The sequence below is a fragment of the Hermetia illucens genome, chromosome 1 (genome assembly GCF_905115235.1).
Source record: "Hermetia illucens chromosome 1, iHerIll2.2.curated.20191125, whole genome shotgun sequence".
In the NCBI taxonomy this organism is placed as follows: Eukaryota; Metazoa; Arthropoda; class Insecta; order Diptera; family Stratiomyidae; genus Hermetia; species Hermetia illucens.
The window spans coordinates 161229191-161250694 of NC_051849.1; the positions used below are offsets into that span (position 1 = coordinate 161229191).

Here is a 21504-nt window from a genome sequence, read left to right on the forward strand (position 1 = left end):
GCCTGTTTTCTACTAACGTCGCTTTGCTCACCGTTCCACAATTTTTTTAGCTGAGCTGATCATCGAGAACGTGTTTTCTGCATTAAAAATCGACCACCGGAAAGTACTTTTTCGGACCCCAAACCGAATGCCTCCGAGCCAACGAACAGGCAAACTTATTCCCCAGAAAACCCCCCTGACTGGTGAGCTTGCGATGATTTCAGGGAACAATATGAAAACAGTCCCGGATGAACACCACAAGCGTTCAAATTTACGCAGAAATTATAGGGACACATAGTATTTAGAGTAACAGACATAGTTGTTTCGAGACCGGTATATATCCGCCATTATACCACCAAAAACCGGGGAAACGTTCAATTGCAAGGGAATTCATCATCCGCAATGCCGTATCGAATCTTGAATTTTGAGAAGCCCGAGAAGTAGTAGCCCTACGAAGATTCCTGGGTACCATCATTTTTCACCGGAGTTGGCTACCAAAAGCTGCAGAAACTCAATTAGCATTGTGAAACATTATTAAAGGTAACAAGAAACGTAAACTCCGTGTGGTTAAGCGAAGCAGAGCGACAAATTTAAATCCCTAATGGGAGAAGCAGTTTTGGTAGTGTATCCTGTTACTTATTTTATGCATCAGATTTTGCGATAGATACAACTCTAGATCTTCAAGTCGGAGATAAAATAACATACTGGAAAAATTCAAATCGACCACAAGTCAATCATTTTTAATTTTCAACAGAAAGTAAACAAAGTGTTATCACGAAAAAAACTAGTCTTACTGTCTTTATGTGGCCCAAATATGCATCAAACTAATCTACATCGAAGGCGCATCGATTACTTGGTGGATGCTCTTTCTTGACTTAGCGGCATCGTAATGTCATCGGCGCTTCCGGGTTGGCGAAAAGAATTTGCCAATATGCATTTAAGTTTGAATCGAAGCGGCTCATCAAAGACAACTCAACCATATTTTTCCGACACATCTGCAGAATTCTGTCCGGATAGTTCAGTGGTTATAGCACTAGGCTGTCATACGGAAGGTCGCGGTTCAAATCTCACTGGTGGCAGTGGAGTTTGCATCGTGATTTGACGTCGGATACCAGTCGACTCAGCTGTGAATGAGTACCTGAGTCAAATCAGGGTAATAATCTCGGGCGAGCGCAATGCTTGACCACATTGCCTCCTAGTGTACCGTTACGGTCTTGAATGAAGTGCTCTAACACACTTCAAGGCCCTGATCCAATATGGATTGTTGTGCCAACGATTATTATTATTATTATTATCTGCAGAATTCTATTGTACGTTTGAATCTGGATGTCTAGTGAATGCAGCGGGTGGGAAAGGACTTTCCATTTTAGCGTTTCTATGTATGCTTCGACTAGTGTCGCAACATGCGGCTGATTATTATCATAAGGATTACTTTCCCGCGTCTTTTTTCTCTTGGTCATTTTTCGGTCAAGACTTACTTTAGTCTTATCAATTGCGTCGATGTCTATCTTAAGTGATAGACGTTGAGTGTCAGTAGCTAGTAGTAGTGCACCACACCTAGCTGACCCCTAAAATGCAAAGCATGAGCTCCGAGGAATGGATATATAATATATTAGGATACCTCACGATTGTCGTTTGGGATCACCATATTATATTCACTTTTCGTTGCTACTAATAATATGATACAAAAGACCGATCCAACTTTGCCGTTCGAGCAGCGGTTAACACATGAGTAATTGCTTTTCCAAAATTCTGAATTCATACGGTTCCCAATTTCCTTGTTTCCGGAACGTGCCTAGGAAATACAATCACTTAGAAATGGCTTGGCGAGCAACTTCCAGTGATACTGCAGAATATTCTTAAGTTTGGCTCGAGTCTTCCCCAATTAACTTATCCAGTTCTTCAGCTTAAAAGTTTTTCGGTTGGGAAGGACATTTTTCATCTTTCACTTTGAAATCGCTGCCATTATACCGCGGGAAACACTTTTGACATGTTCTAACCCATGATGTAGTGTCACCACAAACTTGGGTGAGTAAACGATGATTGCATTTTTTTTTAAGTTAAAAAAGTATAGTAACACTCTCCACAAATCTTGTTTCGATGACTCGTATCGTATTTTCAATAAGCAAATTTTCACTTCAGCAGTAGTTTCATATGTGACAGATGTCACCGTCAGAAAATATGTCAAAATATTAGGTATGAAGTGAAATACGTTGTTTTTAAGTTGTCCCGGAGTATATTTCTATTGCAAAAGCAAGGTTTCGATAAGCCCATATTGACATAATTGCAGTCGATAGGTTTGCGCAATGGCTTGACGCATTTCCGTTAAAACGTATTACTGCCGACACGAATGTTTCCACAATTGTATTACAAGGTTCAATTCACGACAAGCGGAGGCAGTCAATTCGAGTCTCAACTTTTCGATTCTTTAGAAAAGTTGGTAGGAAGCAATCGAATTAAAGTGGCAACTTATCACTTATCCTCACACGGGATAGTAGAGTGGTGGAACAGGACACTAAAATCAATCATGAATTTCACAAAAACTGGGTTTTGTGTCTGTCATTGCCATTTTTCTTAGAACTGGTTACAGCTATTGACAGAAAATTTATAGAAAAAATTGGAGCTTCGAACCTCCACACATGCAGTACATGACACCGTTCTATGTTGAATTTAAGGGGATGTCCCCATGCATGAACAAAGCAGTGTAAATTTTTTTCACCAACTATAGCCATATTAGTTAATATCCGAAAGGTCACGATTAGTACTTTCTGAAGATGGATCTCAATTGCAAAGAGGGTAAAATACGGGGGTTAGAAAGTGGTCACCTGTTTCAGGTACCCACTCTCAAAAACTACCCATAATAGTTACAGCAATATTTAATGTACAGTATCTGTCCTTCGAATTATGAAAGATGAACTTTTTTGAGAAAATATACTACATCATTGGGTTTTTGATTGCGAAGAAAAATCAAAATAGGCTGTCACCTTCATTCGTTTTTTTCACTACCTACGGTGGGATGTTAAAATAGAGCTAGAGTCATTTGCCCGCTAGCCGCTTCATTCAGTCGATAGCCGCATTTTAGGGTAGTCGATTTTTCAATTTTGTAGTGCTTTTTCTCAGGATAACCGGGAAGTTAAGCTTAAAATAGTTATTTACGAGGGTTATAGTGTGATTAACGGTACACGTGAGCAAAAATATTGATTTTATTTTGCATATACATCTCAGTCTAATAACAACGCTAAATTAGCAGGAAATGGGCTAAAAAGGTGATATTAAGGAAAAAAGAAGATGCAAGTTATATCCCTTTTGAAAGAGGGAAGGTCAAGCTATATAGCGATTGCCTGATTATCGGCGTTTTTAAGTGATCAGTGGTTGAAATAACGATAAAATTCAATATTGCTTATGATAAACCAGGAGTTTTTCAGAGTAATGGAAAAAACTGCAAGAGAAAATAGAAGTCTAATCAAAGAGAAAACCGACTACGGAAGTCGAACTGCAACTTCCGAGAGTATTTTGGATGACCCGAAAGACGCTGGCGTTAGGGTATACCATCACACACTGCGTAGGCGTTTGTATGAAAATGGGTTGAAATAAAGGAGGCCGGCAAAAAAAGCCAGAGTTAACAAGCGATGCGGCTACGGCGATTTCAGAAAAAAAAAATAAATTGATTAAAAACACTTTTTTCCGGATTTCAATTTTTTTTCTTTTTGTCATTTCTTGTAGGTCGTCTGTAGTTACGAATGTCGTCTAGAGGCGATGACTGAGGTGGCACATTATGTTTGGAGAAGAAAGAGTGAACACTTGTCTGGGAATCCCTGTATGGTTAAAAGGATTAATTATCCACCACCACTAAATAATGTGTAGCTGCATTCCTGAAGAAGGACCTGATCCAATACAATTTATTAAAGATACCTCGCGATCTGAACAGTACATTACGTAATACAAACGGTTTTTATACAATAAATAAACAATCTGTAGCTTCTGCGGATGCAGGATATCACACCTTGCCATTCATCCATAGCTAGCATGAATTATCTGAATGGCCCGGCAATTCTCCAGACTTACAACTCGATAAAGAGTTGTTGGGCTTATCTGAAACCCAAGGTATATCAAAGTAGACCCAACACAACCCAAATTTCAAAGAAAACATAAAGGATACAGTCTGTTACATAAGAGCGTGGTCGCTGTTAAATAATAACAACAATTGATTTTTCGAAAATTCGCAAATTTATTGATAATTTGGTCGTCAATACTCAATGCAAATACCTCAGTAGCAAGTCCAATCTCCTGCATTGTCAATTATGGCCTGGCACCGTCGGGGCATACTTTCCACTAGTTTTTCTGCATATTCTACCGGAAAAGACCTCCAAATTTCCCGAATTTGTCGAGAAAGTTGATCGAAATTACATGGCTTGCGTCTGCGAAGCTGCATTTTCATCAGAGCCCACACATTTTCTATGGGACTTACATCCGGTGACTGAGATGGCCAATCTAAAGTGACAACTCCGTTTTGCGCCTTCCACTCGCTACACGCTCGACTCCGATGTTTCGGATCGTTGTCCTCTTGAAGGATCCAGCTTTCATTTTTCTTGATATACCATTGCTTAGCAGATGGTAACAAAGCCTTTTGATATATTTTATTCATTTTTTTCGGCATTTAAATTCTCGGTAAATAAGAACAAAGTACCGAAACCTTTGTTTGAGAAGCACCCCCAAACATGGACCTTGACGGGGTGTTTAACAGTCCGTTGAAGCATCCTACTGGTGGAAGTTGTCCATGCGTGTTTGATGCTCGGAAATGCCCAGAAGGAGGATTCATCAGAAAAAATTACGTTGCTCCAATCGCCGTCCAAGTTTCCCTTCGCCCATTCCACTCGTTTTTCAACGTGTTTTGCACTCAACATTGGTTTTTCCAAAGTACTGCGATATTTCAGTTTATTGGCAAGCAAGTGCCTGCGAATCGTTCCGTAAGATATGTCAACACCTTTTGCCTTCAATTTCACAGCAGCTCCACGTAAAGTCAAAGTTGGATCTTTCGAAAACAATTCGAGAATCTTTTTTTCGTCTTTTTTTGAGACTTTGCTTGCACTTCCGCGATCAGGAAAATCATCAACGTTACCGACCTTTTTATAGCGATTTATCCACTTGCTATCCACTTGCAGCAGTTTGCGTTAATTTGGGTCCTTTTTCATGCAAACATAGAAAAATTGCCACAGAGCGAGAGGCGTAAACAGCACTCATTTCGAGAAACCACTCAATTGAAGACTAAATTTGACAGAGAGCTGACTTTTCACAAAAAGAATGAAGGACTGAGGTGCCCTCTATGTCATAGAAAAAGAAACAGGACGCTCTGATTTTTTATCTACGTGTAACAGTGACCACGCTCTTATGTAACTGACTGTATATGGTATATTGATGTTGATTTAAAAACAATGGTTAGAAACTGTGTTCGCCATATACTTGATCGCATAGAGATGCAATTGAAAATGGGGGCGGGATTACAAAGTATTGAATGTAAGGTGCTTTTGGGTTTATTATTGCACATATCTTCTACTTTTTATTCAGCTTTTGACCCGTTCACAAGCAGGGTTGGTTCGAACAATATTAGACAGATATGTCATCATCATCATCAACGGCGCAACAACCGGTATCCGGTCTAGGCCTGCCTTAATAAGGAACTCCAGACACCCCGGTTTCGTGCCGAAGTCCACTAATTTGATATCCTTAAAAGCTGTATGGCGTCCTGATCTACGCCATCGCTCCATCTTAGACAGGGTCTGCCTCGTCTTCTTTTTCTACCATAGATATTGCCTTTATAGACTTTCCGGGCTGGATCATCCTCATCCATACGGATTAAGTGACCGGATTTTATCCACAACTTTCCGGTCATGGTATCGCTCATAGATTTCGTCGTTATGTAGGCTACGGAATCGTCCATTCTCATGTAGGGGGTCAACAATTCTTCGGAGGATTCTTCTCTGGAATACGGCCAAGAGTTCACAGATATGTATGTCACTTAAAGAATAAAGTCATATTTTGTTAATCTAAAATGAAAACTTTGGTTTTTATCGCTGCCTAAAGTTAAGAAACTTAGCACATTTTCTTAGCGTTCATAACTCAATGGGCAGATACTATATGTGTGAATGGGCTGCAAACACCTCCTTTATCGAACCATCAAGTATAGGCCACAATATGGGGACCATGCTGGAAAGCTTAGTGCAAATCATGCTATTAAAAGCAGGTCAAAGTTGTCTCTTTCTCGTGCAATTACCACACCTTGGGATATCAAATAGAATTAGTCGGAGAAAATCAACGCGTCTGCACTACAAGCGAGGCCCGAGACGTACAAATCAAACCATCATGGACCCAAACATGTTTACTTAAAAAATCCACTGTTCATACTTTAAGCGCCGAGTTTCGGGTATTCGAAGTATTTTGAATTGGTGACATTTTTTGTTTTTGTTTGAGTTAATCCACCTCATGACATAAAACTATTCTCATTTTCACAGAAAGGGAAACGATTGGTCTGTGGAGAAAATTGCAAATTGACTATCTGAATTTCCTCTCACAAAAAGCTATACTAGGAGGGACGGAGTAGTCACAATTGACACTTGTAGGAAATGGATACGGGAAGAACAAATGGCCAACGACCAGCACATAATATAGGACTTTATTTTAAGTACATTGCAAAGTTTCTAGCCATTCAGTATGGCATACGGATGATAAAGACTGTTAGATAAAGAGTCATTCACTGGAACTTGATTACTAGCATGGGCTCATCGTGGAAGTATCCAACTTAGTAAGATGAGTCGAATCAGAAATTTTCGCATCAACCTTTAATGGAAATAATGAAAAACGAAAACAAAACGGATATTATTCTTCGTGAAATCCAGGAAATTGCGCATCTTTAAGATCGTCTTATGAACACTTATCCAGATGAGTACGAGCTGAACCTAATTCAAATGCTGCAGATTCTTACAATTTCAATCTTTATGTTTCATAAGAACTAACGCTCGACCAATGCTCCCCCACAATTTGTATGAACCTATTTTCCGCCTAGCATGAAATGGGGGTTCAACAACATCATTTTTCCTTATTTTTTGACTTGTCATCCCAAAGAGTTCATTTCTCTTTACAATGAACCCCTGTAACCCCTAATTAATCATGTTAGTATATATTTAGAAACAGAGCATTGAACCACTAATCATTTGATGATTTCTATCCTTTAGTTGGAGTTTTTTTATAAAAGATATTTACAGGGAATATACATTTTTTTCGTAGGCACTTCATATATTAGAAATTTTCATAATTTTTTAGATAAACTTAGTAATAAACTTGACGAAAGTTTGATTCGAAATTGGAAAAAAAAACGCAGTGATTGCTCCAATAAGTTGAAAGTGTTTTAGGATGAAATGATTTGGAATTTCAAACCAAGGTCCCGTGTGTACGCTAGTGGAACGCCCATTTAACACAACTTTCGACGTCGAACTAATAACATGTAAGATGGAAAGGAATAAAAAACACTGAAGCATATCACCAACCAGAAACAAAACCAAACTTCTGACGCAATTCGCAAATGAATTTTCATCTTGATAAGTATTACGGAATCTGTTCACATCCAACCATATTCGCAGTGCTGCAAATATCGCTTGAAACTTCAACAACTAATAAATATCCGGCAACGGCATTTGTTTTACAATCAAAGCACAATTTTAGCGATAAGCCATCAGCTGATATTTTAAATACGAGTTAGTATTATTCTGTACTTTTTAATGGCGCAGATAAGTAGTCGTACTTAATTTAGCGGGACAGAGTGTATACTCGTACAATTCATTTGAAATATACGTGAGATTATGCAACTTTCAATGCCAATCTAGTGGGTGAACGGCGGCAGGAATTTGCTTAAGCTCAATAAATTTATTACAAATCCTCGAATCCATTGTTGTGTAATACTCATTTTGAAAATATGTGGCAATAAAACCTATTCGCGGCATCAAGAGCTCCTTAAGCTGATGTTAAATAAAATGGAAAAAGTATGGATTTCAAGCTAAATAATTTTTATTTCCGTTGAAGGTACTGAATTTCAGGAACCAGCTGTTCCTTCTTGGGAACAAGTTTTATATATGCAGACCCTTTTTAAGGTTTTGTGTAAAAAAATTTAGCGGAAAGGTGGAACTATGAACGCTCATCCATACAGTGAGTTAAATCCTTTTACGTCGAATTTAAGGGGGGGGGGGGCATTCATGCAAAAGGAGGGTGTATATCATATTTATATGGTGGCTATGCTCCGAAGTATCTTCCATACCGATATCCCTTCAAATAAAGTTAATAATAGTATGTTACTATAATTTTCAGTATTTGGCTGCAGAACGCCTCTTAAGTTCATCCTTAATCTTGACATTTATCTAACAAAGTTATAATGGGTCAAAGCTATCACTTCTTTGAAAATTCTGGATTATATATATCACCCAAAAGTGAATATTCTCACATAATATATGCGTATATTCCGTGTTACGTACTAATAGGACAATTCACACTCAAATTTCTTTAGAAAAGAAATACACAAAACCTTTTATACCTGAAGCGTCCAGCTTCCGGTTTCCCGACTTGTTTAAATTCAATACGGGCATACTGATAACTAAATAAATTTAGAAACTGACCGCGAATTCCTCGTTTAATACTCCGAAACTAGCTGCTAAGGAACATACATAATTTGCAACTAAAATGAAAACTTTTTGATTTGAAATCAACATGGGCAAAGGCTAACAAACAACTCTGAATGTCAACAATGGTGGTAGCCTCCACATTTTTGGTGCCTTTCTGGTCCGAAAGTTGATAAACAAAACTTCATTTTCTCTAGAAAACTCGTCAAGATCAAATGTTGCAAACTTTGGACGGTTGCTATTTGGATAATCTAAATTTGATTATTCGTTCGCTTTCAGTTCAGTTAGAAATCATCTCACGTAGTTTGGACTAAATAATGCAGCGAAAGTTGGCTTTGAATTAAGTTTGGATGTTTTTTCAGTAGCAATGAAAAAGTCAAATTTGAATGCGAAACGTAACAATTCATAAATTGTGTGCTTACACTTCTTGCGATGGGCGTATAGATGTATATGGTTTCCGCGACACAAAAGGCACTAAAAAACTAGCACTGCAAGTATAAACTATAATCCGTATGCTAACTCTAGGACCACTTCAAGCTTCAGAACACTCCGAAATAAAACCACTTAGAACATAGTAAAACACTTCACTTCGACTTTCGAAAGCTCCTCTGCACAGATACTTGAAAAACTGGAAATGAAATTCTTAGAACAATGACTTCAGGCACTTTCCTTTACGGCCCGCAAAAAAATATATGTTAAATGAAAAAAGCCCCAAAAAACACCAGAACGAATCCACTCGCGATTTTTTCTTTCACAACATTTTGCGCAAACCTTGTTACTACGAGCATCGGTATAATCTGGTTTTGAAAACGTGGCGCATTGATTTCACAGTCAAGATACCAAGCTTACAAGTTTTTATAGATATGTACCAAATAAAGTGTGTCTGCATAACAGACGGCGTCCAATACTGCTTATGGAGGAGCTAGCGCACTAGCGCAGGCACTAGTATCTACTGCTTGACGGACAATCTTACTTTTTGTTATCTACTAGCTACGCTTGCTGAGTTACAAGCAAGTCAACTTTATAGGCACCCGCGAACACATATCACTCACTGACTCGTATCTTTTGTTAGCAACGAACGAACCGAGATTGCAATATGTACTATTGTTTGTTAATGCGGACGATCTTCAAAGACGAACCGATCCAGCGTTTCCCCAAAGTCGAACTGTTCTCAGAAAAATATCTGACAAATTTTCAATGGTTAATAAGTTTCTGTTTTCTTTGTATCGCAGTAAAGCAGACTGACTCCATCTAAACGTGTTAGTAACTTGACGAGATCTGGAAATAGGGGTGGGCATACACTGACATGTATCGGACTAAAGCCGACGATCCATGAAAGTAGTAATTGTGTACGAGATCCTGACGCATTATGAATCAGATTATTTCGTTGTTACCTGCAGTTCGTAGGATTCACCAGAAAAAATAACTAACGAGACATTCATAACAATTTTATTAAGGTATGGAGACTAGCCTCGGTTTGTAATGACCTCCTACCAGATTAAATAGGTTGGCAGATTTTCGACTACACATCGAAAATTTATGGAAGTAGATAAGACATGACAGGTAATTACGAGAAGGGGAACAGGTTTACCATAAAAAAAAACTGACAATCAGAGAAGCTATCCAAGTTTGCATGAGTACTATGGAAGTCTATTACCATAGAGTCCAATGTACCAACTGAGAAAGGGATCTATCGTCTATAAGCCAAGGCTGGACTTATGAAATCGTATAACACCGTGGAATAGAAGCAACACGGACTAAGTCATCATACTACTATCGTTCTCTGAACTACGCATTTTACGAAAATCTCAATTTATTATGAACATATAATAGTTCCGATTTATTTTCCCAATTTATCCTGGTAGGAATGATGAATAATGGCTAAAAAATGTTTTTTCAATTATCTTTTCTCCAATTCTTGCCCTGTTTAGTACTGGGATCGACTTGTATGGGTTGGGTTCGCCACTTCCTTCGTCAACCAACACAGCGTAAACCGGTTATAACGCACTTTGAAGGGATCGCAGCAAGTAGAAGGTTATAAACCACTTATGAGAAAAAATTGTATCCATTTATAATAATTATTTTGTTATTAAGTATAATGCAAAAGTGTAGACTGTCAACTCAGAGAGGATGAAAACATCTTCCGTTCATTTACCAACTTTCTTAATGATCTTAGGAAGGCATTGATATTTTTTCAGATTTGGCGTGAAACAAATTAAAATCGATTTAACGTCTGTCTGACCGTCTGCCATAGAATATTTACTCGGAAACGGCTATCGTCACGAAATTTGGTGACAATTTGTGGTTTATGAACCGCTTTCAGACAACGAGTGGCGACATTTTATGCTGCGTTTAAGAGGACTCCCCATATATGCAAAAGGGAGTTGTGAATTTTTTCACAGAATATAGGCATTTTGGAGTAGTCTTCTGGCCTTGGTCTTATTTCTGATATTGGGTGAGATGCTGGGGAATGAGGACTCGGAATGGTCTCGTTCTCAGAACCTATCCAACCGAAAAATCTGAAAAAATCATAGTGGTGCATCTATATATAAACTAGGCATCAAAATACATCCGACACCTATTCAAATAAAGTCAATAATAGCAGATTATTCGATTTTGTAAATTTACTGCGAACCTTAAGTTCATCCTGGGTCCGTAATTTTGTAGTATCATAGGCTTTAATACGAAGCACACAATAAAGTTACAGTTACAAAGTTATATTAGGTAAAATTTGTTACTTTTGCGTCATATTACTGCTCCCTAAGAGATAAAATATCAGCATATTCAACGTATATAGTCTAGAAATTGTACATAAATGGCACCATCGTGTACCCAAATATCCTTACACAAAAGATCAATAAAAACATCCACATCTGAAGAGCCGAGCTTCCGGTTGTCGACTTGTTTATTTTTAGCTTATTTGAGCTTTATTCGAAAATAGTCATATATCATGCAAGATGCATCTAAGATACCATCGGTATTGGAACCCTGATGTAAAGTAGTGGAACCCCCTTGAAAAGTGAAGGCTTTTCAAAGTATTTCTTTTATATCATCATGGTAAATTTTTAATTCTTAATCCTATCCCTGGGAGGAAAGAGAACGTTAAAGACTATTTCATAATAACGCCAAGTTTAATTACAACTGGTATTGAGAAAGAAATCTATTGCACATGGAGTTATTTCACTGAAAACTACCTTTAATAGTACATAAGTTTTCAGTTGGGACTTCAAGTTAATATTTTCGAGATTTTGAACATATGGGTAAGCGAAACAGGACAATTTTGTCTTCTCAGCTCCTGGTTCCGGTGTCACCTCTCATTCAAGAAAATATCTGAACTCATCCAAGCCCATCCATTGAGGTGTAATTCTCGGGCAATGTATTGAGATGGTTATTACACCTGAGAGTTTTAAGGATCATTTTTTAGTTCCAGATAAATTCACACATACCAACACCTTCCTTAGAGTCTTTCCGTCCGATGCACTTTTCTTACTTTGTCAGTTGGAGTTTAAGAATGCACTCAAAGGATTCCCTGCTGCCACTTTACCGCTATCGGAACGTCCATAAAGCATAGGGAATGAATTAAGGACTAACGCCTATGACTTTTGGCTATCGTAAACGGTTAATGACGTGTCTTCACAACGGTATCGAGAGTCTCCACAATGATCGCTTTCTCCAAATCCAGTGAGAATTCCCACGATATAAGCTAGACATTCTGAGCCTGCACTTGGTTCTCTAGCCATTTTGACTGGTCCTTTTTCCGGTGCATCCGGCTGGCTCAAGTGGTTAGAGGGCTGGGCTCTTGTAGCGGAAGGTCGCGGTTCAAATCTCACTTGTGGCAAAGGGGCCGTTATCGTGACTGGATGGCGGATACCAGTCGACTCAGCTGTGAATGAGTACCTGAGTCAAGTCAGGATATATTCTGAGCCTAAGCGAGGTGAGATAGTGCGACTCTGGAGAATGTTCCTCTCCATTTTGCTGGGCTGTAACTTTGTACTCTGAAAAGCGACTCTGGAGAATGTTCCTCTCCATCTTGCTGGGCTGTAACTTTGTACTCTGAAAAGCGCTATCTTGGGAGGGTCGATTTCAGAAAGGATTTCGACTGCTTGATTCCGGGTCCACGTTAAGGAACATTATGCAACAAAAGAGATCTACAATATAGTGGAGAAAGTTGTTTTCTGCGAGCACAACTAAAACTAGGAAATAAATAGAGCATCGATAGCGTTGATCTGTATCTAGGAAGCGTGGTTTCTGCCGGCGGTGGCACCGAACTATCGCTCGATGCGCTAGATCCGATTTCGCTATTTTGTCTGAAATCTGGAAGCTATCTCAACACCAAGATTAAGCTGAGATTGTTCTGTGTTAATGGTTTATCTGCGTTCTGCGCACAGGGGGCCTATACAGCACCTCAAATGCTTAGCAAACGCATTTTCATGTATCATAGAAATATTGTGTATATAACGCTCTCAAATCATTAGTAGCCACGCACATCATCGTGGGAAAGCATACAAATAACTTAAGGAGGTTAATGACTTCCCTGAATTAGATGCATTAGAAAGTCTCATCATCCACAAGATATATCCTCATGCATCTTGCAGATAATGAGACTTTAAAAGGATTAACGGCCGTCTAGGAAAAATCAACAGGTTTTTGGGTTGATAGGTATGCAATTAAATTACTCGTAAATAGCAATTGAGGTCTACATTTAGGTATTTAAAGGATAAGCCGGTCCATAGGCAGTTCAGACTAAAACTCATTAGGGTAGAGAATAGCTAGTTCTAGAAATACCAGTATACGCCTAATACGAATTTTTTATTCGACACAGAGTGGGACGACCGACCAATCTAGGTGCAAAACATTATTTTATTAGCCTACTCTGCAGTAAATTTTACGTCGATCGCGAATATACTCCTCATGACGGGTTACAAATATAACGATGAGAAGCTATGGCAGTAACTTTTTTGCCGTGGGAATAATTCGGATAAATTAAACGCAAGTTTTGAAAAAAACATCTTGGACTATTACCGCCATTATTGAAACCAAAACTCGGTTTAGTTTATCCAATATTAAACCAAGCTACTTTTTGAATTTCATACTTTTCCGACTGTTTCTTTATACTCCATTATTAGAGTTCTGGTGTAAAACAAAACATTGTTAGAATCGGCTTACTATATGTCCGCCTATCTGTCTCTCGCTTCTTGCGATGAAGTTTGGTGAAAGTATGTACCTACTATGAAATCCCATGCAAGCAGTCCAAGGGATTATTTTGTGTGGACAAAAAACAAGGGGTGCAAAATTTATTTTCTCCGATTATAGTCCTGTGGGATATCAAATGAAAAGTTTCGATTAGTACTTTACGAGACTGAGATTTGACATCTGTAGCAAAGTAAGGGACTGAAGGGCCAAAAAGTACAACTTTGAAGTGAATACCCAGTACCCAACCTTTAGTTGGGTATTGCAAATCTGAAAAAAAAAACCTTATTAAAATCGAGTCGATGTATATGTCTTCGTCTGCCTGTCTGTCACACCCGATTTATTCAGAAACGGCTGGACCAATTATCACGAAAATTGGTGAGAGCGTGTGGTCGGTTATTCCCGTTACATACAACAAGTAGCGCCATTTTGTGTTAAGTTTAAGTTAAGTCCATACATGTGAATGGAGAGTGCAAATCTTTTTTTTTTGCAGAACGTACCCATGCGGGGTATCAAATGAAAGGGCTTAATTAATACGAAACTGGTCCTATATTTGATATCGAGTGAAACATAGGGGAGTGAGGGTTCAAAAGTTCACTCCCAAAAAATTGTAACAGGCCACGTTCTCAGAACCTATCCAACCGAAAAATCTGGAAAAAAATCACAGTGGTGTATCTAAGCGAAATCAAGGCTTCAAAATACATTCCCGTTCCAATATCTACTCAAATAACATATAAGGGATAAGATAAGGCATAACTTTCGGAAGTTTGAAGGAAATCCGATGTTATTAACAAAGTTATAGGAGGTGAAACTTTTACACTTTGTGCGAATTTGGTGTATGGCGTATGTCGTATGACGTCATCATAACATATCAATTCGTCAATACCACAACAAAGTGGCCTAACGTGAATGAGAGGCCGCAGGGAAGCATTTCGTTTTAGTTCTTTAATCATTTATATATCAATATCAATTACTCGAAATAGACATATGTATGCAAATGAAACTTTGGGGTAGTGCCTAATTAAAAATAAATAAATCGAAAATATGTGTACGATCAATTTATATAAATCCATATAAAATAAAGTATTCGGTAATAGGCAATGTTTGCTTGTTTTGGGTGAGCATAATATCTATGTCTGTAATATGTATTTCTTGTAGTTTGAAAAAAATATGAAGGAACATTTTGAATTTTTAGTCATAAGATGAACACAAAACCCTTATACCCGAAGCGCCAGCTTTCGGCATTCCGACTTGTTTATTTAAAAAAACTATCTAGATGATCCCAAAATGTACACGAAAATATGAAAAAGCGATTCAAACTCTCCCTTGCATTGCGTTCATCCATTTATGTTTTATTTTTGAAAAAAAAATGAACTCTAATTTTTGCTTTAGATCCTTGTAGAATATTCTAACGCATTTTCCAGTGAAAATTGTGTGTGTCTGTCTGTCACTCCCGATTTACTCGGAAACGGCTGATCGGATTGTCACGAAATTTGGTGGGAAGATGTGGTCTATGTCTTCCTTTATACGCAGCGGGTGAGCCCACTTTGCCTTGAGTTTGCAGGGAAGCTTCCCATACATACGAAAGGGGGCTGTGCATTTTTTCCACCGAATATGGTCGTGTGGGGTATCAAATGAAAGGGCTCGGTTAGCACTTTTCGAAACTGATCTTATTTCTGATAGTGGGTGAAACATAAGGCTCAAAATGTGTGCCCCAAAAAGTGTAACAGCACCCGAGCATCTCATCTAGCCAGAAAAGACTATGATAACCAGGCGACTTATTACGCTGCCGCGACACTAGTTAAAACTACCGAGAATAGACAGATATTAGAAGTCTCGATCTACATCGGATACAATCCTATAACTAAGCAATTAGGATATGAACTAAAGCACGCAACCGGTCTCTAGTTAAAATTCAAGTACATTTTATATAGTAACTTCAATTCCCTCTAGGGGAAATAGGATACTCCTGTTCAAATAGAATTAGCATCCTTTAAAACGATACACTCATGAGTTCTGCGGAATCCAGACACTTTTGGGAGATACAGTTATTTAAATCAGTGACGGGCGTATCCGACCCTAGCAACCAAACCTAAGTAGTGCCGTCTTTGTTCTCATAGCTGCAAGAAGAGTATTAAAAACATTGAAATTTCTCAATCTTTTCAATTATGCGTTTTCCTTTGTCATTCACCGTGCCCAGTTCGAACGGTCCGGTGACATTTTTAGTATCAAATTTGGTAATTTTTACGTTGATGTCGCGCATAGCCGTTCTGGGAATGCCACCTATTAATGCTGTCAACTCAACATTCAGTTGAGACATAATATTGTATGTTCTTTTCCGAATTTTGGCACACAATCCAGCTGCTATGTTCCTTCCTGAGATTGGTTTACAGCTTATAAGGCTGGTTCTTACTGCTCTTACGACCATTATTTGTGTTACCCTCACTTATCACATATCACATTGCTTCACGCATTAGAACAACCTGGATGAAGTGGCGTGATGAGGCTTAGTATACAGTGGAGCAAATTTTATCCTACGCTTATGGCATACCATAAAAGATCGCTAATGTTGGCCTTCCAGAAAACTCTGCAAATGTAGTATTTTGCGGCTATAGACTGAAAGGATTTCTCTATTCGAGGTTACTGGAACAGTCTTGCGAAAGTAACATTTTTTTTAGTTTGATTATTTCCACCTCCCGTTTTCCTAGCTCAGACGTATTTTCTTTTTCGTTTATTTCAAATTTATTCGGTTAGGAATATTTATAAAAGGGAAGGCACCATCTCAAAAAGGTCTGCTGGTTATTACTATATTAGACGCTTGTTGATTCGGAAGTGCTCGCTTCGGTAGGAATCATTATTTAGTGAAAGCCAGGTAGGTAGGTAGGCCCAATTAACACTGTGGTAGGCCGTTTTGATGTTACAAACTCCTAAGACCATGGCTACTATGGTAAGAGCAGGGGAGCAGACTCCAGCCAGGTCAAATCTTTAGAGCCAGCCTGTAGTATTCATGAAGGAAAGCAGCTCTTCTATCCTGCAACTAGAGATTTCCCTAAGATCCTCAAAACATAATTTACCTAGTGTCCGTAGGCTGGCTTTAACTAAAAGATGACCAATCACAAAAGAACTGCCTGAGGATTTCTACTGGTCCTTCGTAGCTTCGGTATGTGAATTGTGCGGTATGCTGAGTCTGGCGACATGGTCCCTTTAAGATAGCGTCCCGTGCAGACCATAGTAATGTTGTATGCCTTTGCACGCGTCTGACACAAGAGCTGTTGCGATCCGATTTTATTGTAGACGGACCAAATGCTCCTTGACTTGATGCAGGTGCCGAGCCCCCAATATCTGAAGTCCACGCTGCTAAGTAGTGTTAGTAGATTCCACCCTTAATAGTCGCCAGCCGAACACAGAGTATGTCCACCAAGAGACTTCCAAGAGCATAGCCCCGTTTGGCCAGTCTTATATGTTTATGACCGAGAACCCAGAGAAGGATGACTTTGAGCGTGCCACCCATATTGTTCAGCGCATAGTTGTACTGTTCCACCAGTCTGATGAATGTCGCCACTGTCGCCTTAAGGGACGCTTGGCTGTCGGTCAAAATGGCTATGTTAGGTTTGGGGTTCAGATCATGCCCCAGCAATCAACAGGCTTCCAGTATCAGCAGCACTTCCGCTTGGAATATACTGACGAATCCTGGGAGACCGAACGATTCAGCTACGCTGTGTGTATTCGAGAAAAACTCCCGCACCAAATCAATACATCATCTTTTATCCATTGATTAAGGTTAGTTTGTTATAGCCGTGGACCACGTCGCCGGTCTTCCAGTCTGCCTGGTTGGCAAGTCCACGGCAAAGTTTCTCGTGAAGTTCCGCTTGCGTGTGGCGTAGTCCGTTGGGAATGCTCAGAGATCCCGAGGTACTTTGTCTAGGATGTTACTATGGCCGCAGAATTTTGCGGTCCAAGATCCGGACTTATATAGTCGGACAGCACTGCACGTTTGAAAGTTATTTTAGTCCAACTCAAGATAGCCAGTAAGACTTACTTTGAAACTCTATACCGATTAAATCCAGAGTAAACCACAGCGAATTTTTGATGGTAAGATAAGGTTCAACCTATAGGTTCACAGAACCAATTTTGAGCATTCCTATTGTTTTTTGCCATTCTCTTAACAATTTATCGCTTTTGATGATGGGTAGAAGGGCTTCTTATTTTAACTACGGGTTATTCCGGTTATATCGAATGCAGCATCATTAGGTTCTCCCTCCTTTAAACCGCATTCATTTATTGAGCATACCTGTTACATAGCGCTTTTTTTCTTCTTCTTATTAGTCTCTTCGATTTTTTGAGCATTCGATCGTTATTTCTGTGGTTTCCTAGTTCATAGAATTTTTTTTTTTGATAAAGTAGCACAAAAGACAGAAACAATTGAAAAATTCAAAAATAATGCCACAGTATCGATACTATTACTATCTCATACTCATTTATGCTAAATGCGTCATAGCGACAACCTCAATTAACGGCCGATCTACTCCGAATGATTTGAGTGTTTTTTATTGGGGCCACTATCATACCAGCCCCCAACTCGAGGCTGTAATTGATGGAGCATCGATCACGATGACGACTTATTGGATGTTATTGATGTGTGCACAATGATTACGTGAAGCCCCACCAGCTGCCGCCAGCACCCGTAGTGAGCTGATTTTGTAGACATGTTTTAAAGTTTATCGGAGTAGAGTTTGAACGTTGCTCCAATATATCAGCGATGGCAACTATCTAATCTGCATGCGTTTCTAGGCCCTGTATTTTTAATGAAAATGTTTATTCAGATACGTTCTGTGATTTCCGTTTTTTTACATGGGGAACATGGAGTCTTATTTTTTTACGACAAATAAAGGAATTTTCAAGTTGTCAACCAGTTTTTCACTACCAAGTTGAAATATATTGAAATTCCTAAGCAATTTTATTACACTGGCAAATATGGGCAAGTCTATTATTGCTACTTTTATTATTTTAAACTGAGGGGCCACTCAGATGTAAGCAAGTAAGAGTATGAAAAAGTATTAGTTTTCTGAAGTTCACACAGTAAATGACCACTGAATTGTCAGTTCAATTGAGAATTTTCTTAGGCTGAAGGAAATTGGTGAAAAAATGGACATCCAACTAGTCTGCAGCCTTTTCTATTGTTTTTGCTGAGTGCCTTGTACTTAATTCTCAATAACTCTTCAGGTTCTAGTGGACGCAGATTGGAGTCACCGTGACTAGTACCTCAAATACATTTCTCAGTTGCGAAACATCTATACTGTAGTCGTAGAATATTTTTAATTCTCCATTCTATTCTCCAGGATTACAGTTTTCATGCTGTTGTTGTCGTTGCTATTGTACGAGATATTAAAGGAAAACAGATTGGAGACTGTATTTTAGCTTTCGTTATTTTCCTATTCGAAAAAGAACTTTGGGTGTATAATTGCGTTATAAGTCCCTGTTTAGAAATCCAGATGAAAACTATATTTATACGTAGGTCAATTCATTCTAAAATGATGCTGCCTCATATGTCATGCCTCCGAATGCATCCAGCCGTAAGTACATTGCCTGCCTACCTTCTCGCGAGCTATAAGTGAGTTCAATCAAAAGAAGAAAATCAAGAAATCATCTCCATTCTGATAGCTACAGGCCAATCTCCATTCTTTCAACTTCCAATTCCTGATGGAAATTAGCCCAGATAGTAAAGACAACAACCTGAGCGGCATCAGGACGCCTTGGGCGGTTGCAAAAGAGTGAGGTGTCCTAACGTCGACGCTGTCAACGCTACGGTCACTGAGTAGTTAACTGTCAAATGACTTTGCTTTGCGTTAAGTGCGGGTCGAGGACGTCGACATCAAAAATGAATACTTTTCCTGCACTGCTAGTTCCAGGACTCGCATTTGCGGTCGTCGTTTTCCAAGGGAATGCGAGAAGTCGTAACCAGTAACAAAAGGCACTATTGAATCCATGATGATGAGGAGCTTAGACTCAAACTATTGGCGGTTTCACTCGAATATAATTCGCACCCTTGGCGTGTTTTTTCGAATATATAAAGGAGCGTTTTCTATATGTTGCCACTTACTGTCACGCTGTTCCTAGGGCAGAGGTGAGGCAGCGTCTGATGAGTTACCTCTGCCCTGGACGAAACCGTTAGTCCCTATTTTTACTATATTATTGCTTGTGATCTAAAGGTTAGGCATATATCACATCACAGTCTAGAAGGTAATACACTGCCTTCTCCAGTTAGAGATATTGACGCTGGGCACCATTGAGCAAATCGTCCCCAAGCTCAAACCTCGAAACAATATGGAAGGCGATGCCAGTGCATAAAACGGTTGAAAAAAATTAGAAGACTTCTTCTCACGTACGTCAATACTATCTATCAGAGATTCGAGGATTACCAACATCCTACATTGGCAAGACTCAAATCGTTGCTTAAAGTTGTGCGAAAAATTATTCGCAAGTATTATTTCAATGAAGTGAGCTATATGAATATGTTGTTTAGGAAAAAGCCACAAGTATCTTTGCCGAAGATCAAAGTACACAATAGTCAGCCTGAGCGGCACCCTGGTCCTCCATTTCAGTGCTGCGATGAAGGCTGACCTTGTATTGGATGATCAACTGCTTGAATTTGATATGAACAGCTTCACTCCATATTGCGACAGGTAAATAACAAAAGGTCATCCGACGTGTATGGAATATCGAATATTGTGTTGAAGCATCTAACAGACGTTGCTATTCGTAACTATTACATCCTATTCAACCATCTGTTGAACAGCTCATATTCCTAGGACAATGGAAAAAAAGTCCTTATTTTCCCTATCCTAAAAAAGGGGAAGGACTCATTCAGTCCAAAATGTGACCGCCCAATCAGCGTGCTGCCCAATGTCAGTAAAGTGTTTGAAGTTAAGAATTATTATTTATTGTCGAATGTACAACTTGAATTTTGATCTGGGCATTCGACAATACATGCGATTTCGTCCGATATATGCTGGCGAGCGAAAATTAGGAAATGCGTAGGAGCACATCTCAGGCAGGTTGTGGCGCAGCGAGGTTAACTCCACCCCGCCACCAGCAGTGTTCTCCGTGGCGGAACAAGGTAAAGGGTATTATAGGTCCCAGGGCGTAACGTGGATTGGCACCTGCGATGAAGCATAAAACCAAGTTGTTTTTTAGCGAAAACCTACAGACGGAGAAGGTGAGTCTCCCGCGCCTAAAAACGGGACAAATTGTGGCAACTAGTCTTCTAGGTTTTGGATTTGGTAAGGCTGACAAAACCCAAGTTACGAAGCCACAAAGGGACCCTTGGACTGGATTAACAACACACATGGAACACATGGAACATGCACTCCCTGTGGAGACGGAATGTTGCCCAGAAGCTACGCGATACCCTCTGCGAATATAAAACTGATGTAACAGCTTTATAAGAGATGGCTGAACAGGGACCGGTTTCCAAGAGAAGAACTACTACACCATATATAGTATTATATAGTATATAATATATAGTATTATATTATATGTATAGAGGCCATCTAGTAAACCATGTGCTCGGAGTAGGTTTCTTAGTTAGCCAAAAAAAATTAAACATGCTCTTATCGGCTTTGGAAACAGGAGAAAGGCTATGCGCTTTGAGCTTGCGAGGCAAATTTAGAAA

General features: G+C 39.2%; 1 protein-coding gene across 2 annotated transcripts in view; it reads right to left on the reverse strand.

Annotated features, from left to right (window-relative positions):
* LOC119650414 (monocarboxylate transporter 13) overlaps nucleotides 1-21504 on the reverse strand; it is a 110160-nt gene that overhangs the window by 78459 nt on the left and 10197 nt on the right. Inside the window, exon 1 of one of the 2 annotated variants that reach the window (XM_038053207.1) lies at nucleotides 9065-9821. The exons of the other annotated variant lie outside the window; for it this stretch is intronic. The gene's annotated coding sequence lies outside the window, so the exon portion shown is untranslated. Of the gene's footprint in view, nucleotides 1-9064; nucleotides 9822-21504 lie in introns of those variants that run through there. 2 annotated transcript variants of the gene reach the window in all.